Source organism: Lagenorhynchus albirostris, chromosome 5 (assembly GCF_949774975.1).
Source record: "Lagenorhynchus albirostris chromosome 5, mLagAlb1.1, whole genome shotgun sequence".
In the NCBI taxonomy this organism is placed as follows: Eukaryota; Metazoa; Chordata; class Mammalia; order Artiodactyla; family Delphinidae; genus Lagenorhynchus; species Lagenorhynchus albirostris.
This window is the reverse complement of record NC_083099.1, coordinates 15,312,146-15,339,871: the sequence shown is the minus strand read 5'-3', so window position 1 is coordinate 15,339,871 and position 27,726 is coordinate 15,312,146. Positions and strand designations below refer to the sequence as shown.

The 27,726-nt window shown below is 36.7% G+C and overlaps 1 protein-coding gene across 11 annotated transcripts in view; it reads left to right on the top strand.

Moving 5' to 3' along the window:
- The first annotated feature begins 766 nt into the window (after positions 1-766).
- The window catches only part of MBNL1 (muscleblind like splicing regulator 1), a 176,422-nt gene continuing 149,462 nt past the window's right edge, over positions 767-27,726 (top strand). For 3 of the 11 annotated variants that reach the window (XM_060149606.1, XM_060149596.1, XM_060149594.1), the window contains exon 1: positions 773-994. The gene's annotated coding sequence lies outside the window, so the exon portion shown is untranslated. Of the gene's footprint in view, positions 995-27,726 lie in introns of all 11 variants that reach the window. The other 8 variants (XR_009540626.1, XM_060149602.1, XM_060149598.1 and 5 more) reach the window with 5 other exon arrangements.

The following is a 27,726-nucleotide window of genomic DNA, read 5'->3' as shown; positions in this document are numbered from 1 at the left end:
CTTGGACTATTACAGTATTTCAGAAAATGAATATTTTATGTTGAAAGAGGGGGTTCTTCTTTCTATAAATCATATAATGCAGAGTTGGGAAGGAAGGGGATTTCACATTCCAAATATTATTTACAAAGTAGATGGGAAGCCGGTATGTGAGTGTTCGTGCTTGTGTGACAGTAAGTTTTACTAAGGAATTCCAAAACCGTGGACACCCTGTTACTGGAGAAAGATACACACTGGCAGTCGTGCGGATGTCTTTCCCGCCTGTGGGCCATCAGGTTCAAAAACTGTGTGGTGCATTTTAACGCGGCAGCCCCACCAGCTGCTACTGTTTTATCCTGATTTTGAGACTCACCTTCAGTCTAACCTTGCCGGCTGCCTTACCAAGTCCCATCCACGGGCCTCTTTCAACAACGAACCGATTTGTCGGCTCAGCCAGTCGGAAGGAGCAGAAAGTAGTAGCGGTGCGTCCTCTCTGCACTATAGCTCGGAGGTTATAATGCTGAACGTATAAGATGGAAGATACCACCGGGAGGCGGCGGGGATGCACCTCGCCAGCTCCAGCTCGGGTTTCCTTTTGCTCTCCGCGCCGGTCGGCGGGTGGCAACGACCACCCCCAGCGGACTTTGTTTGGTTGAGGGGCGACGAGGTGGCGGGGGAGCAGAGCCGAGGGGCGGCGGAAAGTTGAAGAGCGTTTTTTTCGCCGCCGCGTGGGTTCCGGGGCTCGACGAGTCCGCCCAGGGCTTCCTGGTGGGGCTGGGCCGGCGGGGGAGGGGCCGCGCAGCAGCAGCGGAAACCAGACTTCGGCGATAAGAGGCTGCACAGCGACATGCAACAGTCTTTTCACTGCAGCTGAATGAGTTGTGGCGCTCACAATGCTCCCGTGACCGGGAACTGACAAGTTCAATTTTAAATCGTGGGCCTCTTGGAATCATGACTCCCACAATGCCTTGGGCACTCGCTCGGCAGTCGGGCTGCCTCTGAAAAAAAAATGTGAGAGGTAAGTTTCCATTTTCACAGTTTGCTCGCGCTGGTCTGCTGCTCTGCATTGTTCGTGTTCTTTCGGGGCTGTACATGGCTGAAGGAGGAAGTGAGAGGACGCTTGGGCCGGCTCAGCACGCTGGATGGTTTCCTATCACACACCATCTCGAGCTAGAGGGAAAGCGGGAGGTTGCAGCTGCAGCCCAGCTGCGAGGAGCCCTTCCCTGGGCTCTGCGGACACTGTCAGCACTGCCAGCTTCCCACTTGGCAGCCTAAGAGAAAGAAAGAGAAAGAAAGAAGGGGGGTGGTGGTGGTGGTGGCGGATAAAAGAAACAGGTGCGTGGAAGTGTACTTACAACTTAACGACCTTTGTCGGGGGGAGATGCGAGTCCATCCGATGGGAGCCACGGTTTCTCCCAAGAGATCCCGCATCCCTGCCCCTGGGGCTGCCATCCAGCCCGGTTTTCATCTGGGCCAAATATGTGCACGCAAAGGTTAATTCTCTGCCTGCTACCCATAAATTACGCATGACATGTTTAGCTGGGCTTCCTTATATGGAGAGTGCTGTATTTCAGTCCAGTTTGCCTTTTGCCAAGTTTACAGGGCGGAAGAAGCCCTGCATGAGAGGGCTCTTTTTTTTTTTCCCATCGTTTTGTAGTGCGTCACTCAAAAACTGTAAGAAAAGTAAGTATAGGCGCTCTCAGGGTGGAGCCGCAGTTAGTGGACTGAATTGCTTTCATGAAAGGTTGAAAAGAATGAAAAGTAGTTAGGACTTGGGTTCTGGTTTTTTAGACAAAAGCAGGACAAATATGTAGCGCGGCCTCCCCCCCCACCCCTTTTCTTTTTTTAAACGGAGCCGGAATCTGTTATTGGTAGTAATGTGTCATGTGAGAATACTTTGATTCCAGAGCCTGTAACACGAGCAGGTATATGGTGGAGCTTATGCTTGCCCCTCTCACAGCACTTTACAACTACAGTGGTGAAGCTGGAAGAGTAATTGTGTTCTTGAATCTCTCCTGGGCCGGGAGAATATGCGGCTACTAGGATTCTGTGCTGTATTTCCGTGGAGTGCACTTCCCTAGGATTAAGATTGAGTAAGAAGCTGCCAGAAAGGTTATTGCCACTGCCTTTACTTTGCGTGCCCACCAGCCCAGGCACAAGCCGATAGCAAATGGATGGTAAACTCTGCCCTACTCGGAGGAATTTCTCAAACAAATTAGTACAGTGAGAGAGAAGTCATAATTAATGCCTTTGGATTTGCAGGCCGTCTGCAATGTGCTTTGAAATACTACACCAGTGGACACGGTGTTCCCCCCTCCTGGGTTTGAACACAGTGCCTGTTTATACCCAGAGGGTAGTTAGTACATAACTATTCTATACCAGCATAAGTGAGCCACTCCATGTTATCTCTGTGGGTTCCTGAGAGCGTTGGTGTTGCTCCCTGTCTTGCTGTTGAGATAAAATGTTATCACTGAGACAAGTTAAAATGAAAGTTCAAAGACTGTAAAATTTATCCCAGGAATACTTAGTTCAGTCCTTAGAATGTCTTAGATATGGTGCTATAGCTGGAGACTCTGAATAAAGTTATTTTGTAGCCTGTGAAAGCACATTGTTGTCACTTGTATCTTTGCTTTCTTAAAGTTGGTGACAACTACAGCTCCGAAATGTGTTTTAGGAAATCTCCAGCTTTCTGAGTTTCATCAGTGTTGTGTATTTGCACGGGGGTGAATTTTTTTTTGGATTACTAGCGTGTTGTTAGGCCTTCTTTCAAAAGGTAGACAAAGCTTTTAGTTTTATTTGTTCAGTGGGGGGTTTCCTTGCAAAAGTTGCCTTTTGTGTTTTAAGGAACAAGTTGGGTCAGCACCAGAAAACCTGTTTATCCATTCGTCTATAATTACAGTGTCACTAAAGACGTAATAATCAGGTTGTATTATTACTAAGAGACTCAGAAAACCTCACATGTGCCTAGTTTAATTTTTTTTTCCTCACGTAACTAAGAACAAATTTGTGTGCAGATACACATCGTGTGTGATACTCTATGCAGCCATGCCAACAGAGAATCCAAAGTGTTTTATGGTTTGAGATATTATTGCTTGTGTTTACATTTCCACATTTGGGGCAAGCTTAGACTCCAAGTTGAATTCATTAAATTTTGATTCCAACATTCTGTTCTTCCTCTGGGCACGGAATTCCTATGAAATGAAACACTGGGTTCTGTTCCAGAACAAGAACAGAATATCTCAAGGTTTCTCCTGGTGGGGGAGGGAGGGAGTAAAATCGTATTTCTGATTGAGGAAGGGTGTATTACTTTTTTATATAAAATTTCCTGTCTTTACTGTAAGCAAAAAAATCGCCCTTGCATTTATCATTGTCGCCATACATTAGGCCTGTATTTGATATATCTATTTATGGAAACAGAGAGAATAGCCTTGCTGCACCTTCTGGCTTTCTGCTTGGTGATAGAAGATGCAGAGATTAGAGAATATCTCAGATCTTGCTTAGAAGAAGATGAAAAGAATAGGTGATTGGGGTTTCTTACACTCTGAGGCATCAGGGTGGGCCGTAGATATGAAGGTCAGGGGAGCAGAAGAAGGAAGTGAAATATAGTCACTTAAATATTTGGTTCAATATAAAATCCTAATGGCAATACCGATCACAGAGGATGTTACATAGGGAGATTTTAAAGTGTGTGGCCTTTTAGGCCAAAAAGCTTCATATTTTTGGAATCTAGAACGTGCTGTCCAGTACAGTAGCCGTTGGCCACATGTGACTATTGAGCACTTGAGATGTGGTTTTCTGGATTGAGGTTTGCTCTAAGTGTACAATACGTACTCGATTTTGAACACTTTGTACAAAAGAAAGAATATAAGACATCTGATACTATTTTTTATATTGATTATATGTGGCAGTGATAATATTCTGGATATATTGGTTTCAGTAGAATATATTGTTAGATTAATTTCACGTGTTTCTTTTCACTTTTTAAAAAATACTGCTACTAGAAAACTTAAAATAACAAGTGTGGTTTGCATTGTATTTCTATTGGACAGGGCTGTTCTAGAATAACGCAAGAAAGCACTATTCTGGTAGAAAGCCTAAGGAGTTTGCTGGTCAAAACACAATAAAAAGGATTTTTATTTTTACAAGCTAAAGAAGTTTATTATACATAGGAATACCTCATCTTTCTTATCCATTGTAACCAAATTTGAGAAAACACACCACCTAACATCTATTTTTGTATCCTCAAAACTACTATTTAGTTTAGAGATTTAATGGCGAGGTAGTAATAACAGAGAAAAGGCTTATAATTAGGGGATGAGTCTTAACACCTCTCAAAGGCCAGAATAGAGTATGATTGCTACTTAGGAACATTTAGAGACACTATAGTTATCATTGTCCTGAAGTTACCAAACACAAACGAGTCACTAAAATTTATTTTTAAATTTTAAAATAGAGTTTTCAGTAAATAGCAATTATCTTCAAATGCTTTATATATATTTTCCTTTGCTGTGACTTTCCACCTTTAGAGAATAAAACCCCAAATAAGTCCAAACTCCTGACTGTATGTTAATCGAGGATTAATGAATTCACAAGAAAGAAAGATTTTTCACCTGGAGGGAAGAGGGCATTGTTTTGAATGTTAGGAAAGGTAAGAATACGTTTCTGTAGTAATGTTCTGGGCTTTGAGGAATCCTATACACAGAGACCTTGTCTTTATAATATGAACACATTTTGAGAAAGCATCTGACTGGTAAACAAAACACAATGGCCTAGGACCTGGAAACATTCCTTTCAGATATTTTCAAAACTGAAGTACATTTTGCCATGCACAGTGAGTGTTAAACTGAAAAAAAACGTGGTTCTTTTGCATCCATATAACATACGCTTACTTTTATTTCCTTGAAGGATACCAAAGATATAAGACAGGTTGGATGCAGTGAGTTCTTCTTTGGTGGGGGTGGGGCGGGGAAGGGAGCAAGTTTTATGGAGAATCTCGGAAGAGTTGCCTCCCGGCTTGGTGCCATCTTGAATCTGTCCCCCACCTACAGGAGGCATAACTGCCATTAGTGTCAATGCATGTGTGGAACCTGCGGGGGACAGTCATCCCCATTAACTTTGTAGATCATTTCTGATGAGTCATGGAGCAGATTCACTAATGGTTGGAGAATTATTGATCACAGCGCAGAGGATTCAAGAAGAGCTATTGACATAGGGCACTAAAAGTCTCTAGACGTACTTTGTATTTTTAGAGTTGAGGTAGGGAACTCGGGGTTTATGTAGTAGTGTTTTCATATTATAAAAATATACATTTATATAAGCATTACAGCTATATCCTTGGAAAAACACTTAGCAAATGCGAGATTATAGTTTTCTACATATTATTGTTAGTCTTTTAATGATTTCATTAGATCTCTGTCAGATAATTATTCATGTTTTCTGAGAGGCATCTTATCACTTCTGCCTGTGACGTCCATAAAAATCCTTTGAAGAATTTATGTTAGAGTTTTAGGCATTCTGTATTTGTTACTTTTCCCACTATTTTTGAGATCTTACTCTAGGATTCTGTGGCGATCCTTTGTCAAAAAGAGTTCAGGATATATTAATCTCAAGATGAAATGTAGGCATATTGGATAGAGTGGAAAATTACTTTTCCACTGAGATCAATTATTTTTAAAAGGTGAAGGTATTTCTGAAATAAGTATCATGCTTCAAGTAGTGTATATGCTCCAAAGGAGAAAACTGTCATCTCTTTGGACATTGTTTTAAGAAATCGAGAAGTGTATCTTTCATATACCCAAAGAGGTGAATAATAGCTAATAAGGTACATAGTCCCATCAAGTGTGGATACAATTTGTGTGTGAATGTATATTAGAAGATAAAACTTCTCCCAAGGCAATGCCAGTTTATTCAAATCACGTGGATATTAAATAACATAATATTATTAAAAAGAATTGTGATAACACCATTGTAAAGCAATTATACTCCAATAAAGATGTTAAAAAAAAAAACAACTCCATTCCAGTCCCTCTTTAGCAGAATTCACAAAATGACAATATTTCTTCCTCTAAAGGATTCTTAAAAAAATTTATCTTGAGACTGGATTTTCGCTATATTTCCACTTTTAAAATAGTCGGGAAGCTCTTAATTAAGAATAAATTTGTTTTAAAGAGTTAACAAGATTCTAGGATCATGGGAACACGTTTAATCATGTGAAATGAACATTGCATGCTGATTTGAGATATTATTTTATTTTGTAAAGTTGATTCATAGGAAAATACGTATTTTGGCAAAAATAGCAAGCTATGTTCAGTGAGATTTGCCAAACTTAAGATATACCTTTTCCTCAAAGAGGTGGCAGTCTGGTAGGGGAAGTAAGAGTTTTGAAAATAACTGTAAAGTGGAAAGTGATATTTCATAAGCAGAGGCTAGGTAACATGGTATGGAAGTTGAGATAAGGGAAGATACGTCTTAATGTAGCTCTGACCAATACATGTAATAAAGGGAACAAACAGTTCTAACGCATTAATAGTGGAAAACAAAAGGTATTCTTTATTTTTTAACATTATAAAAATATTATTCTGTTAAAGCAGCATTAATTATATCTATTTAGTGATATTTCCATATTGTTCATATGTATACATTTAACATCCAGACATAATTTTCATACATGTTCTAGTTCATTTATTTAGTTCCTTTTGCTGGTAGAAATATATAGATTTCCAAACGTCCTATACTAAAATATTGATAGCTTTGTCATTAGTATTACTGTTGAATACCATAAAATATCAGTTTTTGAAGTCACCAGATAGTTACAAATGTATCAGAAACCAAAGTGGGTAAATGGGGTGAACAGTGGATGTAGAAAATTTGTTCAAGAGAAAGCTAGGTTAAAAGTAAGCTGATAATTACAAGGTTGTTTGCTAAAAAATCTATATACTAAAGTTAAGCAGTGGAAGTAATACTAAAATATACCAAAAACCCAGTGATTTCATTTTGGGAAAGGAAATGTATAATATATAATGAACAGCAATGAGAGAACTATATATTAGCAGGGAGATTTTAATCAGAGACAGCCAGAGTATACAATTTAATGTGACGTTGAATAGAAGAAAAGTGAAAAAAGAAAAACAAGATATAGCTGATGATTTCAGGCACTGGTAGAAGTGTCACAATTGTGAATACAATTTTGTAGGTTTTTAAAAATAATTCATGAATATTTTAAGTACATGATTGTGAAAGATGTGGTAACATTGTGTATACTTACTGTACTCCAAATCCCCGCATACTGACATTGTCTACAATGATTATGACTGAATAGACTCTTTAAGAAAATTCGAAAAATGTATGGTAACAATAGTATATGCAGTGGGAGTGTGAGGAAATCTAAACAGTGAAAGACTTTACAGTTTAATAGTCAAAACACGTCAAAAGCAGGTTAAATAAGAAGAATGCCAAATAAGGCATTAAGCAATTCATATTCATATTTAGAACATCACTAAAGATACTTTTTGAACTTGACTTAGTATTAAAACTTACAGACCATACACAGCTTATTGCATCCAAAAATTTAATCTAATCCAGTATTCAACAATCTGTTTATCAGCATTGTTGATGATAGTAATAATGATAGGCTAACATTTTATTTGTTTCTGTCTTATCTGATTACAAGAAAAGAATTACCTTTACAATGACCTTTTAGCACTCTATGTGGGTGGCTAGCTCTTATCCTAGTAGAAAGATAGGATATGGGGTGGGATGGTGATAGTCAAGTTAGGCCACAGGCCACAGATATAATAGGAGGGCAAATGGCTAGCTGCAGTGGGGGGGGGGCGGGGGGGGGGAGTTGGAGAAAAAAGCTCTGAGCCATTGAGTTTGCAAACTCAGTATTCGGCACAAAGATTCCCTCATTGATATTTCTGTTTACTAAATTTTAGTTTCAAAAAGCCATGCTATGAAATGATACATCAGTTTCTATAAACAGTATATCTAAATTTGTTTTGAAAGTACAATCTTTGTTGCAGTGCAGGTAGAACAACAAAAACAGACCTCATTTGGGGGTAACATGTTTTGAGAAGTGGAACACTTTGTAAATATAAGAGGTGATACTGATGTTATTATTATCATTTAAAAATTATCGTATCTTTATATATTTATTTCATTTTGTCTACATCTTGAAAGGAGTAATAGACTTTGGGAGGTGGGGCACAAAAGTCTCACAATGTATAGATGTTATTTCACCAAACCAGATGTGACTAGGTGTGTGGACTGGGAAAAACTATTTACTCTTTCTATTGTTTAATTCTTACATCTGTGAAATTATAAACATGTTACTAATAGAAGTGCCACTTGCTATACATTTCTTTACAAAATATCTCATTTAATCTTTCCGACAGCTGTAAAATATCCCTTATGACTTTTATCTTAAAGATGACTAGCATGACTAGAAAACACTTTTGGTAGTTTGCAGAGCTGTGAGATCTTTTTTCTTCTTTATTCCAATGTCCATATTTTTAACCATTTTTTTGTCTTGCTTGCAGTCATGTACAAAGAATGGTGATGAGGATAATAGCTTTAACAATGATTACTAACATCTTGAACTGCTTTCTTTGTGCCAGGGTAAAGTTTATGAATTAATTCACACATTCCTCAGAACAGCCTTATGAGATGTGTACTGTTAATATCTCGGTTTCAAAGATGGGGAAACTGAGGCACAAAGTTAATTGCCCATGGTTTCTTAACTAGGAAGTGGCACAACAAGGAGCGGAACCAAGGTAGTCCAGTTCTAGAACCCATGCTTGTACGTCAAAGAATAAAAATAAAATTTAAAAAACACTTGTGTTGGGTACTGATAGGAGATGGAAACTGTAAACATTTGGAATAATTCAGAAGAGTAAAACTTACTACAGCATTTGAGGAGACGCTAGAAGAATGAGTAGAAAGTAAGAGGAGAGAGAGAAAAGGCCTAGGGAGGGGCAGTTAACAGGGTAGAAGAAACGAAGAATCAGGTGGGAAAGGGAGATAGGGGCTCCACTTTGGAGGGCACTGAGGACCAGGTAGTAAGTTTGATTCACAATGGGAACATTAGGAAACATTTGCTTTGGCAAGTAACTAACTGTACAGGAGTTGTGTTTTAGTGACATTTTTTAGAGGAAGAATAGGACATACATAGGATGAAGTGGAGATTGTAGGATAGAGATGAGGGACTAAAAAAGGACAATGACAGGAGAATGAAAGGGCCATGTGTGCTAAGGAAAAAGTGACAGGCTTTGGGTCCACAGGATGTAGCAAGTGTTAGATGTGGATGTTAAAGGTGATGGGAGGTATTAAAAATGATTTTAAAAACATGGTAAGAGGGCTTCCCTGGTGGCGCAGTGGTTGAGAGTCTGCCTGCAGATGCAGGTGACATGGGTTCGTGCCCCGGTCCGGGAAGATCCCACATGCCGCGGAGCGGCTGGGCCCGTGAGCCATGGCCGCTGAGCTTGCGCGTCCGGAGCCTGTGCTCCGCAACGGGAGAGGCCACAGCAGTGAGAGGCCCGCGTACCGCAAAAAAATAAAAAATAAAAAAATAAAAATATGGTAAGAATTTTTAAAACTTTTCATCCAAAATTTTAAAAGCTTTGTTAATGTTATCCCTGTTCATCACGTTGCTCCTTGTGAGCTCTTTTAGTATAAAGAACTATATTTTAAAATATCAGAGAAAAACACTTAAAATTATATTTTATCAGGACCTATAACTTGGGTAAGTGGAAGATACCTGTTAAATTTTTAAAACAGTTCATTTCTGTGTCAAGCTCTTTTAAAAGACAAGGTTGTTAAATTCTTTATTCCAAATTGGTAATTCTAAAGTAAGCGTAATTTCATCTTTAGGGGTATGTTGTTTGCTAAGAAATGTCTCATTGACGGCTGGGCAGTTGTGGTCCCCTGTTAAAGGTTCATGCAGAACACTGGTGTAAATGATCCTCAATGATAAACCAGGTGGCACATAGATACATGATAAAACAAGTTTGCAATGTGCTCAATGTAGCTGACATTTATACTTCTCAGACCTTGCTATTTTAGGGAAGGTATCAGTGTAACTGTGATATTCTTTTTCCTGGAAATAAAGATCCTTAATAATCAGACGTTCTTATAAACAGAATTATTTACCTATGGGAATAAATAACCAGTTGCATTGAGTTAACAGTTACCTGGGGTTGTGAGGATAGTTATATTTCAAATAGAATAGAAAGCTTTGCAGGAGTACTCGTAGGCCTTTTTACATAAGGCACTTACATGCCTGTTACAAGTAAATGGCTTAAGAGAGTTTAAGCAAAGCATGTCAGAACAATGACTGTATTTAATACACATAGAGAAGTTCTTATGAAATCAAGACAGTTTTCAAGAAAAAGATTCTATTTATAAAGATTTACCACTTTATTTAGATGGTCTATATCCACAGAAAATAATTTTAAAATTGCACTGTTTATGTCTTTAAATGTGTTTATGTAGAGCTAGAGAAAATAATGTTAACTGTTTCATTTTGCCTTTTGTTTATGTGCCTTTTAGTATTATGTGAAAATCACACTCAGAACATGCCTTTTTCTATTATTAGACTTTTTTTTTTCTTATCTGGTTTTGGCCTTGTGCTACAAAGATATGGTAAAAATCTGTTTTTATTGAATTATAGATAATGCTTAGAAAATTTCATCCTAAAGTAACTAAGATTAAATAGTACTAAAATTAGAAATTCTTCTTTGCTTTCTCTATTCACTGGGCCAATCTTAACTAGACAAATTTACTCCAAATTATTTTGAGCCATTATTTGAATTTTCATTATTTGAAAATTTCAGGGAAAGCTGCATTGTCAACTTAATGGCCTTCATATAAGGCAGTTGGTCTTAAATACCTTATCAGAAGACTTTGAGAGATTTGATGAGTGTTGGGAAAGTGAACAACAGGGAATACAAGCAAATCTTTAACCCAGGTGTAGAGTCTCTCTGAGGTATTGCAGGACCTTTCCAAAAATTAATTTGAAATATCCAGAACAATAATTGAGACTATTGAAAAAAATGTACTTCAAATGGAATTCTGCGTAATGCTTTCTGGGGGACCACATTCACTGAAAATTGTCCGTGGGAAATGACTCTCTCAGAGGAATATAGTTTGAGGACTGGATTTTAAAAGTAAATATTGTTTTGGGAGCTGTTAACATAGGAAGCGATTATTGTGTCTGTTTCTCAGTAATGGATTAAAGTTTATTATGTGCTGAGGTCTTTTCACTTAGAAAGTTATGTTCCTATGTTAACAATAGGCAATATAGGGAAATCAATTCATTCTTTGTGCTCTGCTAAATAATCAATTAACAAACATATTTTGAGCACCTATCGGAAGTAAGGGCTTGTAGTAGGTCAGGAGAAGAGGTTTCAAAGGAGAATTACATAGTTTCTATTCTTCTTTGACATGTAATTGAGTTGGGGAGAAAGACATGAAAAGTTAACAGTACAGTCAGTATTGGCACCATAAAGCTGAGTACCAAAGGAGGAAATTCAAAGAAGGAAGTCTTTGTGGAACTGAATGGTTAGGGCATGCTCTGTGGAGGAGGTGGGCCTGACATAGGCTGAAGGTTAGGCAATCTTTTCAGAAAATAGAGGGAAACGGTACGAACAGTATGAACAGAATGAGGCTAGCTGCCATATTTGAGCACCTTCTCTGCGTGAGACATTCTTTCCAGAAAAGAACCATAGTGCTACACAATTAGGGAACAGGCTTGTGTGGCAGGAACCACCATCCTCTTGATAGAGATGAGGAAGCTGAAACTCAGAGAGGTTAACCTACTTGCCTAAATTCACACAGCCTGGTGAGCAGCCAAAGTGAATTGAGGCCAGGTCTCTTCTCACTTCAAAACCAGCATTCTCTTTCCCCTTTATGATTCTGCTGAGAATGAATGTGGTATAGTTATGATACAGTCATTTTAAAACTTCACCCATAGAATTGACAGGGCTCAAGAAGGTATAAATTTGAGTTAAAAGGCTGGCAAGTACATTTCATTCTTTTGCTTTGACATTGGATTACAAATGGCATAGAGTTTTACACCTGTTTGTAATCTTTGCTTCTTAGGTTTATGAGCCTCCTGTCTTCAGCAGATATGGTAAGGGCATGCAGTAGTGTGACCCATTATAACATTGCATTTGGGCCATCTGGGATCCAATCAGAGGAAGCTTTGCGAAGATAATGTGCTTTCACACCAATAACATAATGCCATAAAATTTTCACCAAGAAATGATAGGCATAGCCTCCAGAACACATGCTAAATTTATTTATCATCTTCATATGGTCATTTTATGCTTTCATGTTGCATCATTTTCACACACCAGTCTGTACTCTCTGTCATTATGTGGCATAGCCTAATGACTTAAAAAAGATAAAGTATTAATTGAAGACTGGTTCTCTTGGAGCTTGTCACTTGCTAAAAAATTCCTCTCTTCATAGAGGTATTTTGAACATATACCAAATAAAATTATATATTGTTTAGAGAAGGAAGATGGAAGAATTGTATGCCATTGCTTTTGACCTCAGAGGAAAGCTCTCTTATTAGGAAATATTTATTGAGTATACTTGTCCATGTGCCACCTCTCATGCTTTATCCACCTATCAGAGGATAAAGAAGTGAGTAAGATACGCCCTGTTCTCAGGGTAGTTTCCAGTGTAGTGATGGAAATATTCACAAGTAATGTACGGGCAAAACAAAGTGGGCACGGAAGAGCCAAGAATAGGCTGCTTGTGGGCAGAGTGTGGAATTTGCCTAAAACCAACCAGTAGACACCTTAACTCTTTGTATACTTTGTATATTGGAGAAAAGACAAAAATCAAATCATAATTTGTTAAAATTACATGATTCAGTACTTAAGCTATTTATCTTTCTGTTTAAGTATTTGATAAATAAGCATGACCCAAATGTAGGGTGATTCTAGACCAGAGAGAAGAGATTAATTTGTTTCAGATGTTGACACTTCTGTAGAAAGATGGGGACATAATTCACCTGAAGCTTCTTCATACTAACTCCCTGATTAGGAGATGAAAACACTCAGTATTGAGAGTCAGGTTTCAGAGGCTGCAACTTTTGTGTTAACAGAAAAGAAAAATCCATAAAAGAGAGGTGTGCTGTATTTAACTTTAGTGACAAAAGGTTTTAGATAACGCTCACGAAGCTCTTTTTCCTCCAGCTTTCCTTTGTTTGCAGGAAATAAAGCTGTATTTTGTAGGCTGGTTTCCAAACTTTCAAATGGTGAAAGTGCAACTGTGCATATTCTATAAGACCCCATTCAGCTGTGAAGTGTTTGTTCCTTGTTTCCAGGATTTATTCTGCATTCTAGGTTGGAAAACTCAGAATTTTTATTGTATGGCTTGCCATTCTTCATTTGCAATCATAAACATTTATTTAAAGCCCACTGCATAAAAACCTTCACGATAAGATTTTTGGCTGAAATTTTCAGGAGAAATTAGAGATATAGGTCCTCTTTTCTGAAGTTTATGGCCCAAAGGAAAAGATCCATTCATCTTGAAATAATGAAAACAAAACAAGAACTACAAAAGACCATACCATCAGCGATCATAATAATTATAAAAATAGCTTCTTACTTGGTAGGCACTTATTCTTTTACTTACGTGACCATACTTAGTTCTTACACAGCGCTGTGAGATTTATGCATTGCTGGCCCTGACTCTGGTTCACAGGTGAGAAAATGGAGGCTCAGCAAGGTTAAGGTCAGGTGATTTGCTCAAGGGTCATGTAGCAAGGTACTGTGAGTGCTGAGCTCTCAGCCCAGTTTTGCTGTTTGTTTGTCTGCCTGTTTGTTTCCATCAGGATGGCATGACTTCAGTCAACAAACTCAGCAATGTAGACTTGAGGCTCAGTCCAGGTTAGTTCTGGAAAGACTTAGTAAAGGAGGCAGGATGTGAAAGGCGGGTTTTGAAGCATTGTGGTCATAAAACAGCAGAGACGGGGGAGTGGACTTCGAAGTTTCCCCGGCTTGGAGAGGAGGGCAGTATCGAATGGCCTAATCTGCCTGTGTGGTTTGCTCGGTATTAGTTCTACTCACACCTAATACCCTCTGCCCCAGCGCTCGCCAAGATCAGCAAAATCTACTTTTAGACTCAAAATCATTACCACCTGTGAAGTTTCTGGTGTCACTTCTGAATGACATAGCATTCTGCCAATTGCTTCATTGGATGGCTTTAAGTGGCACAGTTTAAGAAGTGTCTTGAGCCATAAAAGAGTGTTGCAAATGCTCTTCTAATTTATTCAGCTGCATTATTGAAGGCATTAGGGTAATTCAGTTCATTTCTCTCATCATTAAAAAATAGAAATCTGTTGCCAACATGAAAATAATCAAACGTGTCATTGAGAATTGACATACACTTGGAGATTTCTGATGAACTTTTCTCACTTCCCCCAAGTCCTAGCAGAGTAATTAGAGCATGTCTGTGTGTGTGTGATGTGCACACATATGTGTGTTATATCCATATGTACATGTGTATTCCATAAAGGACTATGAAGTAGTCCATAAGTTATAGCTGAAAAAGGAACAAAATAAATATATGAAACTAAGGGACGCATTCACCAATAAGGTTAGTGTATAAGTTTGCTCTGAAATATTATATTAATATCATTTTGTGGTTCTTTGCACTGATTACAAGTAGGACTTGTGAAAATATAGTATGTCAGTGACAAAACAAAAGATATTCTGACATACATGTGTAAATCTAAATTTATTATTACTCTCTAATAGTTATTAGGCTTGAGATCAAACAGTTGATAGATATCATTATTAAGAATCTTAACTGTGTCTTAATGAATTGATTTCTATTGCTTTTTTTTCCTACTGTTGTTAAACTTTATCCTATTCACACAGTAACAGTTTTCTGTTTGTAAATGACCTGACATTAATGGATTTGAAAAATATTTTCCCTTTTGTGTACCAAGAATTCTCAGGCGTATTTTTTTAAAGATCAATATTCTATGCTAATGTACTAATTTTTTGTTAAGAAAATTAGCACCTATGTTTCATTGCAATAGTTCTATGATAAATGAAGTGTAATTAAACATGTAGATTCTGCAACATTCACTTAAATATTAATTTGGGTTCTTTTATATTCTAGGCACTGTGCTAGGCATTGAATACATAATGGTTAACATAAAGAGATGCAATTATAAAAGTGCAATTATAAAATTGAGACATCTCTCAAATTTCAGATTGGCCATTGCAGACATAATGACATATTATTATAGTTCCCATTGCCACAGAATTTAAATACTTTTCATTAATTAAAAAAGTATTCTTTGTAGATGTCAGTAAATATTTATTTTAAAGCCTCTATCAGTATTAGGTTTACTGTGTATAAGTAAAGTATTCTATTTTCGTGTAAGAAAAGTACCATTTTATGCTTAGAATCACTGCTTTACAAATAAGCAAGAGAAGTAGCATTACAAGGTAATGCAGAAAGAGAAAACTCAATTTTGAGTGGCCGTACAATATTGTAAAGTTTAAAAGGTTAGGCTAGTACAGTATGCTCCAGTTTTGCCACTCAGTATCATGCAGAATGCTGTGACAGCCAGGGCTGATACAGCTGAAAATATATGCAGCCTTGGACGCCTTGTAAGTTTCAAAAGGTCATTTTGGCATCATAGTAGAAACACTAATTCGCAGGGAAGGTCAAACTGGACAGCTAGGCAAGAAGATAGGTTGCTGAACCCAACAGTTGTAGATTTTAGAATAATTGTCCACTATGCTAACTGGGTATCTGAATTCGATGTGGCCATCTTTCATTGAAATATTTATAGAGGAACAATCTTTACTTGATGGTTGGATTCTAATATGTCTCTTCTCTTCTGAAACTTTTAAGTGTTTCATCTACAACCTTACCTGGTACCAGGACAAATGTTAATATAATTTTATTTATGTGTGATGTATGCTCCATCAGAAAAGGATGTTGGTTGGCTTGCAACAGTAAGTGCACGTATAAAACAGGACTGTGAAAAAGAGACATAACAAGTCAGTTAGAAGGAAAAGAGACGGAACAAGTACTTGAGATGAAATTGAGAGCTAAATTTCTCAGCTTTCTGGAAACCAAAGCAAAGGCTTTAGGAAGTAGAAAAATCCCAAGTTTATTTATTAAGATTTCTTTGTATCCCATATACAGTCTTATTCTTAGCCCTTAGGGTATTTAGTTAAATATTCTGACTCTGTCCTTGAGTGAAATCTTGGAATGGATGAATTCCAATTAATTAAGAAGTGAAGGCTGGAATCTTCAGTCTGGCCTTCAAGGCCCTTACTGATTTGGTTCCAGCCCCAGATTATCTCCTGCCAGCCCCGTTGCACATGGGTGATCCACACAGACCAATTCCCCCAGTGTTCATGTTTTGTGCTTTTCCCTCTCCTTGCCTTTGTTCTCTGTATTCCTACAGTCTGGAGTGCCATTCCTTTTTGTCTCCAACCAAGTGAAACCCATCCTTCCAGGCCTATTTTAGATGTCTTATCCATCAAGAAACCACCCCTGACCTCTCTCTTTTAGTCACCAAGCTTTATTGTTATCTGTGCTGTGTACTTCCCACCTTCTCTCTTATGTGCAGTTATTTGTATATTTTATGTCCCCTGATTAAGCAGTAAATTCTTCAAAGCTGCATCCATGTATTCCCCCTATGTCTAGGCTACATACATAACATCAATAAACTGCTAATATAATCAATGCATGTGTACTATGTTATCTAAGTATTGTTTACCTTTAATGAATATATTTATTCATTTAATAAGTTTATTGTTGGGCTTCCCTGGTGGCGCAGAAAGTTTATTGTTGTGTGTTGAATGTATTTGGATTTCTTTAAAGGAAACATTTTTCTTCCCCTAGGATAGTAGAGAAGAAAGAAAGAGAACTAAAAAAGTCAAGAGCACAATTAGAGGAGTAGCACTTGCAGTTTTTGTCAAAGGAGATAATTTTGAGGCAGTGGAACTGAGATTGTCATTTTTTTATTGTTTTGACTTTGGGTTTTCTTATCAGAAAGCAGCTTAACATTTACCATTTTTTTGTTTTTGGTGCCATAAGGTAACTAATATATTAGAGAACAGGTTTGTTACACGTAAAAGAAAAATACCAGCTGTACCATTTCAAACCCTCTGTGCTTTCTCTCTAGCATACTTTTCTATGGCTTTAACAGCCGTCAAAAAATCTATCTGCCTCTACGTGGCTTAGAAGTGTTTCAGACAGTTATTCCATCTCCTTCACTGCTTTTCAAACACTGTTTTAGTGGCTGATATAGATCAGTCTTACTGTAAGCATACTTGCTTAGCATATATTCAGTTGTATGCGTTTAGAGCAGCCTTCCTTGCTCCTTATGTAGAAGGTTTCTGCTGGTAGAAATCTAAGCTCCTCGAAAGCTCTGAAGAAAATGTAGCCTCTTGCTCAGAAAGCAGACAAATAAAAATAAAATCATGTTCAAGCACCTCTTCCTCTACAATTAATCTTTACATCAGTTACTATTTAGAACCCAGTAATGTATAAATTACTAGATTAAAACCAGTTAACAATCCTAGAAGAAACTAATAGACCTGGAGTGTATAATTCTCACATTTCTAAGTGTACGTTATTAGTGTCCAGTATATACCCCATGGACATACCAGGACAAGAACATCCATCTCTCAGCTGTGTGAAGAGGCCATCGTATCTCCCTCAGGATCTGTACACAGGGCTTTCTCTTTCACTTACCTCTCAGAGCAAACCACAAGGGGTGTAGTCCTGGCTGCTGCACCATACTCCACTCTACCCCCAATCTCTCTGTTTCTTGGCTTCTATTGTATTTAAGGCCATTTCTACGAAGTTTGGTGTTAAAGTACTAGCACGTGTTGCGAATGAAATTTTAAATTTGGAATCAAAAGACCTGATTTTGGGTCCTGATTCTTCCATTTAATTAGCTTAGGAGACTTTGGCGAGCCAGTCACTTAGCCGTGCAAGCCTTAATTTATTTGTTCACAAATGGGCGAGATAATATAACCATCTCTTAGAGTCCTGAGGAGCAAATGGCAAAATTCAGATGAAAGTAAATTGTATACCAATATATCAAATATTATTTGCTATCGTTGCATAATCATAGAATGTATGAGTTCTGGGGGAAAAGTAAATTTTTCTTGGGGGGAAAGTAAATTTTTCCAAGTGGCTCCTCCAGTAGAAACTTTTTATTAAAGAACAAGATGAACACCTTGCAGGTTTTATATATAAATCAAAAGGAAATGTAGCACAAGCCAACTTCCCAAAAAGTTTGTCTCTTCACGGGCTTTTAATGAAGATGCATAGTTTATATAGTTTTATCCAAAATAAAGTGGTTCTTCCTGGAAGAAGATTAAAGCATTATTTAAGTCTTTTTTCCCCCTATTAAATTTAATACGAAGGTTTTACTTGAATTTAAATAAAAAGCTAGGTTTTAGTTATGTATGAAGAACATGATTAGACTAATTCCCATGCAGAGTTTTTCCTTATTCTTTGGATACACATACAGACACAAACACACAAACACACATACATGCATATCTACACTCCCATACATACGTTAATCCTTACTTCATATCTTATCCCTACTATCAACAATTTATTTTATCTTATTGTAGTGATTGAATAGGTGCTTAATTGTTTTTTCATCTTTTTGCAAAATAATTTTACTACATAAATTATTCTTATTATAAATAAGAATGATATGGAGGGGCATGTATGGTGCCTGATTTAAAATAATATTTTAAAAAACGAATATAACAACTTCATATACATTTTGCAGGTATGTCTATTTTCTAAAGTAGTTAATGGAATATAATCAAAAAGCATGTCACCAAATCTCATCTTAACCATTTTTTTTTACTTTTTATTTTATTTTTTTCACACACACACACACACACACACACACACACACACACACACACACACTGTTTTATTTTTACAAGAGATATATAAACTGACACCAAGCATTGTAAATGGATGACCACAACGAAAGCAACAATGCCAAATCTCAAATAAGGCATCTTTTGGGAAATCATTGGTAGAAATGCAGTAAACAGTCTCTCGTGGAAGTAGTAGTTTAGCTTTAGTTGATTATGATTGCCAAAATTTAATGAGATTAAGGATAACCTGGGAAGTTTGCTTAAAATGTAGATTACTGGTCTTTATCCTCTGTAGGTCTAGGGTAGGTCCCAGGAATATGGTTTTTTTTTTTTTTCCTGTTCTTTGCTACATTTATTTGTTGAGACAAATGTCTGTTCTTAGCCTTTTTTTTAAAGGCTCTGTTAACATGTAATTGACACACGGTAAACTGCATATACTTCCATCAACATCATATGCACTGTGATTTGCCATGGAAAGCAGGTCATTGCTTTTTAAGTGCATGTGATGCTGGTGGAAAAACATAAAAGATTTCATCACTGTCTCATTAGGAGGGTGTAGTCCACTTTTCAGATTTCCTCATGGGTTACAGCTTTTCCAGAATGCACAGAACCTTATGGGCAATTAAAATACTTAAGAAAGGGATGTTCTTTTTTCTATTTAGCAAAGGAACCAAACCTCAAGTTGCCATGTTAGTTTGTTCATAGTGTGCTCAGTATGTGTGCTCTTTTGGAAAGTACAAAATCCTAGGAATAGAATCTTGCTCTTATCTCCTGAGAAGTGAGACTTTATTTATACTCTGACAACATGGTAAAAGCACATTGTCAAAAAGAGAATAAAAGCATTAGAAATGCCCACACTTAAGTCTTTTGCAAATCCAGTTTGAGGTTCTTCTTTATTCCGTGAACTGTTACTTAATAAGCGAGAAAGAGTTTGAGGAGGGTAAAGTGAGAGGAGAGTGTTTTATTTTCTAACGGGAGGTATGTCCACTGGCAAAATCATACAAAAGTGTATACCTATCTCGGTTCTTTAGACTGGAAGTGCATGCCACTCCAGGAGAATGCTCCACTCCACGGCAAGAGGAGCCCCGGCCTCAGGAGAAATAACCACACAGGGAAATGTGTTTGGGCCTACATGAGTTCACCAGAGTTCTATTGTGCCTTAGCTAGTTTGATAACGCATTGCATTATTTATAGCACTTGTCAGAAACCATTTCCTTTAGTCAATTAGTGTCTAAAAAAGGAGGGGGGAAGCAGGATATTTTCTGACATTTGTAGAAATGATGTGTAAAAAAAGCATTCCCTTCATCATATGACATTGCGCTGTCAGAGATTTTCCTAATATAACATGCCCTGCAGACTCTGTTAACTACACATTTTGTTGTTATTAATAAGAAAAGAATAGTAACCTGTATATTGTGCATTTTGATACTCTGTCAACTGAAACATTTATTCAGACTTCCAGCCCCCTGTTGTTTGGCAAATAATTGCAAAATATAAATTTTGTAATTGTTTTAGCAACTAGATTGTTTATTTTGAAATAACAGGAGTTGAACAACTGATTTTACAAATGTTTCCATTGATTAACTGCCATGTAAGTGCTAACAGTTGAAAATATTTTGCAAAACAGAAATGAAAGGCTTTAAGTTCTATTTATGGGAAGAAAGACATATACCTTTAACCTGTTCCTACAATAGAAATATACAATCTAGATTTAAGGATAGTATCTTTTTTAGGTCTAGCATAGATTTAATAAATATAGAAAAGCACGTTATTAATTGTTGGTAGAAGCAGGTATTAATAAATGTTTTCTTGGAAGAAGTTTGCTGTTCTAGTTCAAAGTTAATATATGCATATACTTTATGTTCTAAGTGCTTATGTTATTAATACCACTCAAATGGAAGCATAGTTTTGTATTTATAATTGCAGCGTTGCTTAAAGTAATGAAAAACTGGCATCAATTTAGGTGACCACTGGTAAAGACATGGACATATAGTAAAGTAATACACAGTTGTTAAAAAGTATTTATGTTGATCTATTTCTATTGATAAAGAAAGATCATTAACATATATTGTAGAAAGCAAGCCTCAGAATAATATGCTTTAGTATGTTTCCATCACTTTGGTAAAAGTGGTGAACTGTGTATGTTGTATCTGTAGATGTGTGTATGTGTATGAGAAATGCATGGAAAAAAGGACTAGACACACCATACTAATAATAGTGGTTACCTTTGGGTTTAGAGGGGGTCTGATTTGGCAATGGAAGGATGGAGAATTCTCAGTAAAACCCTTCTGTATGGTTTAAATTTATTACAGTGAAAATGCATTCATTTAGCAACGTCTAAACCCCCCCCCCAAAATAGAAAGAAAAAATACATGGAGTTAATGTACATGATTCATATAAATTGCTTGCTAGAGATTTCTGTTCATCATTTGAATTTATATTTTACTATCTCTTCCATTATTATTTAGTAGTATCTATGTAGGTAATAGCCTTATCGTTTATACCCATACTTCTCAATCACAAAACAAGGGAGAACCATAGTTAAGAGTGCAAATTGTTCATTCTTTGATTTGAAATAATTCAGGTTATTGTAGTCACTGGAGATGTGAAAGTCGAAGTGTAGAGGAGAAAAACTCAAAATTTAAATAAACAGTATTTAGTTCAACTTTTAATTTGCTCCTGAGGCTTTACATTTCAAATCTGAGAATACTTTATTTTCACCGTCTAATCACCACATGGTAGGTTTTTTCTTTGTTTTATTTTACATCTTTTTCTGAATGTGAGCTCCATGAGACGTGCGTTTCCATGTATGTCTGCAAAAGTTCCTGTGAATGAAAGAGTCAGAGATTCTAGATCTGCATTGTCCTTTGATGCTCATATAATGAGATTTCAGTTCTTAAGTATGTTTTGTGGCACAAAAGTGTGGTAAATGATTTATGTATAAATATAAATTTAGTTATCGGGGAGCCAAATTACCTTTTTATCCAGTTAATCTTATATTTTCAAGACGTGCAGAGTCTCTCAGTGTGTTTTTCGTTTTTGTAAGTTAAGCCTCGTAATTAATAAATATTGAGGTAGGCACAAACAAAATGTGCCTCCCTTTTGTCACTGTGGAGCTGCTTTTGGAAATTTTAGTCTTCTGCAAAATACATTCTGAAGCACTGGCTTATTCTATAGCAGTTGCAATAATATTAGCATAATTTGTTTTGTTCAGCATCTGAGACCTAGTTTAGTATATTTGTTAGGAACGTTCCCCAAAAGGTACTTCAGCTACATTGAAGTGAAAATGAGTTATTAATGCATGTCTTTGTTTTATAACATATCTTCCTCTTTTTTTAAACTAGGGAAAAACAGCTAGGTCTTGACTCACTATTAGGGAAAACATAATTCTTATTTGCATGTGAGTGTATGTGAATTTGTGGGGTTTTTTTTAGAAAAGCTCAAGTCAAACTGAGATTCTAATATTTTATTTTTATTAGGAATAAATTCAGTTGACATTGGTATATTATTAAAAGTATGTTTGAGTGTATTTGTTAAAAAGGTAATCTTTAAGGTCAAATATATAAATCAATAGAAATATCCCTAGGATTGAAACGTTAAACTGTGTGGTACCTTTGTGGCTTGAGTATTTGTAAAGTTTGCAATAAGAGATACATTTGTGAAGTGATGGGGACTTTTACTGATTAAATGGAAAGGAGGAATTATGTATGTATTGTGTTTTGTCATGAGAAGTCCAATAATTCATTTAATTAGGATGCATTCAATCCTATATTCATATTTGATATCATTCATTATATTCTGAAGAATAATTATTTTAGATCTCTTTAACTATAAACATAGATTTTACATATTTTTCTCATAATGATTAATAATTAAGCAACAGATTTTGGGCAGTCTTCTATAGAAATAAGCCAATAAGATTTCCCAGGTTGAGGTTACTAGGTTAGGTTTTAAATCAGACATCTGGAAATTCAAGGTTTATCTGCTAAGATCAAGCTTTTGTGCTCACATATAGTTGATGGTAACGAGGGCTATTGCTACAATAAAATTTTAGAAATTCGGGAAAGTGTGACAACTATGATTATTTTGTTCTAACAGAGATATGCTTTATATTTTGGTCAGAATTTTTTGTTTTGTTTTTGTCACTTCTTTACATATTGATTTTATAATTTCGCTCGATTGAACCTACTCAAATGGAAAACAGGCATAGGTTAATTATGGAGAAGCTCTTAATGACCACTGGTTGTTGTGAGAATGATTCTGCCTTGGAAGGAAAGTTGGAACAGTGGGGCAAAGAGGTACACATGCAGCAGATTTCACTGATGTACAGGGTGCCGTGGGAATATTTCCTCAAGTCTCTCGTTAATCAACTTTATACTTATTTTTGAGTTGTACAGTAATGTTATTAGGGAAGCATGGATGAATTTGCTACCATTCCTCAATCAATGAAGATAATATTTAAACATGTTTTAGGTGGAGGTACCACCAACCTCAGTAAGAAGCTAGGTGATATTGTTCAGAAGATATAAAGATGGAAAATTAAAGCTAAGATTTTGGCCCCTAGTTACTGTGCCAAATAAACTATAACTCATTTAAGTAAACTTTAAAATCAAAGTCCCTAATCATGGCATTGCCCTGGGAATAACAGTATCACGATGTATTACATTCCATTTAACATTCACAGTTTTATCATGCTTATTTCACACTGGTAGATTCCAGATGGGTTAATATACCATTCTTCCTGAAAACTGCCAGAATGGTTAGATTTGGTTTTTCTATCTTTTAGCTCTTTGAGCACATATCAACATTGTTAATTTTATTGTAGTCTTGTGTTCTGACTTCCTAATTATTATTTTGAAATATTAAATGACATGGACAGATCAGAAATGACTACCTAAGCCTAACAAGATAACAACTTCTTTGGGTAATATGTAGAATAAATAAAACAGTAAATAGGATTAGTATTTCATCTTGAAGAATGATAAAGTAACATTCGTAGTGTTATTAGACTTTCTCATGGAATAGAGGGAAATGTTAAAAGATTGCCTGTTTGAATATCATCAGGAAAAAAGGCAAGTTTTCCCTTCTTTTGCCAGAATTGAAGACTGATTCTGTCAGAAATTCACAGATAATTATTTACATGTTTTAAATTTGCAAAGCCACGTGTAACTGTTTCAAATTATTCCGTGGATTAAAAAAAAAAAAACTTCCATCAACTTCACAGTGAAGGAGGTGTATAAATATGGTTCTATGTTAACCTCACTGCCTTGTGCTCTTTCCAAAGAGTGGCGTTTGCAGGTGGTTTCATTCAGTTATAAAGGTGGCATCTCAGTGTTTTAAACTGTGGCTCATAAGCAGATAGTGAAATAGGTACATAGTATTATGCCAAATATTAACAGCTGTTGTGAAGAAGAATAAAGCAGGATAAGGGGCTGGTGTTGAGAGGAACAGAAGGTTTGGATGCTTTTGACAGTGGGCGGGAAAAGCTTCTAAGAAGATAACTTTGCTGTAGGGACTGGAAGAAGGCACAGTTAGGAACAAAACTAGTGGCTCAGTCTACAAAATGCAGTGAGTCGTTCTGATATTTATCTTATGTCTTTTTTTTTTACGTCTTTATTGGAGTATAATTGCTTTACAATGGTGTGTTAGTTTCTGCTTTATAACAAAGTGAATCAGTTATACATATACATATGTTCCCATATATCTTCCCTCTTGCGTCTCCCTCCCTCCCACCCTCCCTATCCCACCCCTCTAGGTGGTCACGAAGCACCGAGCTGATCTCCCTGTGCTATGCTGCTGCTTCCCACTAGCTATCTACCTTACGTTTGGTAGTGTATATATGTCCATGCCACTCTTCCACTTTGTCACAGCTTACCCTTCCCCCTCCCCATATCCTCAAGTCCGTGCTCTAGTAGGTCTGTGTCTTTATTCCTGTCTTACTCCTAGCTTCTTCATGACATTTTTTTCCCCCTAAATTCCATATATATGTGTTAGCATACAGTATTTATCTTTCTCTTTCTGACTTACTTCACTCTGTATGACAGACTCTAGGTCCATCCACCTCATTACAAATAGCTCAATTTCGTTTCTTTTTATGGCTGAGTAATAGTCCATTGTATATATGTGCCACATCTTCTTTACCCATTCATCCGATGATGGACACTTAGGTTGTTTCCATCTCTGGGCTATTGTAAATAGAACTGCAATGAACATTTTGGTACATGACTCTTTTTGAATTATGGTTTTCTCAGGGTATATGCCCAGTAGTGGGATTGCTGGGTCATATGGTAGTTCTGTTTGTAGTTTTTTAAGGATTCTTATGTCTTTTAAGTTTTAAAATTTTGCCTGATATAGGAATCCATTCAAAATTAACTTTTTAATCATTGTCTGAGTAGAGGCTTCATGTTTCATTTTGTCTTAAATGTAAATACTTAAGGGACAAGAGTCATTTTCTAATTTGAGTACCGTTTAGTTAGTTGCTTTTGGAATTCAAATCTTTAGCAATAGTGCATCACCTAACCAACACTCCTTCAATATCCTTCAATAAGAGACCACTTGATGATTAGGTAATCAAACCTATCAGAATTCTAAAGGAATGCTTTGATAGACCTTCGATTACTTATTTGAGTTGGTAAACATAATCTTACTTTCCTTGCTAGCAGCTTGTCACCCAAAACACAGTGCAGAGCGTCAGACCAGTAGGCCACGTTGTCCATCGCTGTGCCATTCCAGGGGATTTGTGGTTGAAAGTTATCTTTTTTTCTCAGCAGTGTTTCTAAAACTTCAGTCATTTGCATATCTGCTTCATGATTTTTACCAATATATTTACGTAGTCTTATTCTTTAAATTCTTTTTATTATACTTTAGCCTCTTCCTAAGTTATGATGTCCACAGGCTTGACAAACTTGTTTTAGCATTCCGATGCATCTATTAGAATTATGTTGTTTCTGCATCACTTAAAATCGCCATGGGTGCTACCAGTAGTGTGCTTACCCCTCACTGAGAAACACTGATCTCAGCTTTTTGTTATATGGAGTTGAATACTGCTGAAGATTGCATTAACCCATTCAGACCACAGTTTTTCCCACATAATAAATAACTTTGTTACTCTATTTAGTACCTTAGTGAGTAGAGAAAGAACTATACAGCCTCCAGAAATGCTTAGTTAGTTGTTTGTTTACTGAAATCTCTGTTAATATTTGGGACAAGCCATGAGCAAAATTGTACTGTGAGCTAACTTAGTTTACTAAAGTAATGCATTGCTAATTATGGACTTGTCGACACCAGTGAGCCAGGGGGAAAAGTTAACTGTTTTGGACGACGAGCTTCTCCTTGTCAGCTCCAAACATACACAGCGAAGTTGGCCATCTTTTCCAGTTAGATTGAAACTTGTCTTAGTAAGTAAAAAAACCTCAAATAATTACTAAGTTAACTTCCTCAATATGTAACTTATTTCAAAATCAGAAGTTATGAAAAAGTCCCCCAAGTTCCCAGCTAACTACTCTGGCTTGTAATAGAACCAATCTGCCTATATTTGATTAGTAAACATATATGACTAAGAAATTTAACTTTGCTTATAGAGGCCATCCAGTTCTCCAAAACAGAATTTTAGTCTTATACCTTGTAAGTGTCTGTTTATCCTTTACTGCAGAGTCCATGCAACCCTTAAATAGATATTTATATGAAGCCATCCACTGTTACTTTAATGCTAATATATATCAATTGCTGTAAGAGTAATTATTTGTAATTCCCCGTGGTTTTTTTTTTTTAAACTTTATCCTGTTTTTGGTTTCTTTTCCTCTATCTTTACATTTTCTTCTTTTCCTTTCTATTTACCTCCTCTTATCTTAAAGTAGAAAATACATGTGAATTCTGATATCACTCAAGGAGAGATTGGTCTCGGTTCTTGGGAAGAATATGCCTGTCTGTATGTAGAACATGTCCCATGATAGGAAGAACACTACAGTTTAGTGTTTGGAATTTGATCAACAGGTAAAAGAGGGCTTGTTGTTATGCAGGTTTTTAAAAGTTTGATTCTCACTGAAAAACGGTTGTATTCCCAATCATTTCTTTTGTTCGTTTTTGTTTAGGGAGGTTTATTATAATACGTTGAAATATTGGTCAAAAATTTACCTCGGAAGCAATTTACCTATTAGTAAATATCTTTTTTTTTTTTTTTTTTGCGTTACGCTGGCCTCTCACTGTTGGGGCCTCACCCGTTGCGGAGCACAGGCTCTGGACGCGCAGGCTCAGCGGCCATGGCTTACGGGCCCAGCCGCTCCGCGGCATGTGGGATTTTCCCGGCCCGGGGCACGAACCCGTGTCCCCTGCATCGGCAGGCGGACTCTCAACCACTGCGCCACCAGGGAAGCCCAGTAAATATTTTTACAGTAGAAGTATTTCTTTCAGTAATTATTTACAAACAACACATATTTTTAGAGTAAATACGTTTGCAAGAATTCCTGCAATCTGAACAATACCCATACACTTTTAAACATTGTCTCTATCTGTAGAACAAAAATCCATTGCCATTTGAAGTATTGACCCGAATCCTATAAAATCTTAATTTATCAAAGCACTCAGTTATGAAGATTTCTAGTCTCCTCTGAAATTCTTACGTTTCAATAAAGAAAAAGAAAAAGGTTACAAGACAGTATTCTGATATCAGCAATTTAGTCAAACCAATTTTTAGGATAAAGTTTGAGTTTGTTACTCCCAGTGCCCTGTATCAAAGGCTGGAACACACATTATCAGGTGCAGCTGGACTATTTCATAAAAGTCGGGGTCCTATCTGGTTGCTCACTTGTCCATGCCTGGCTAATTTTAAATATTTTGATTATCGTCCTTGCCT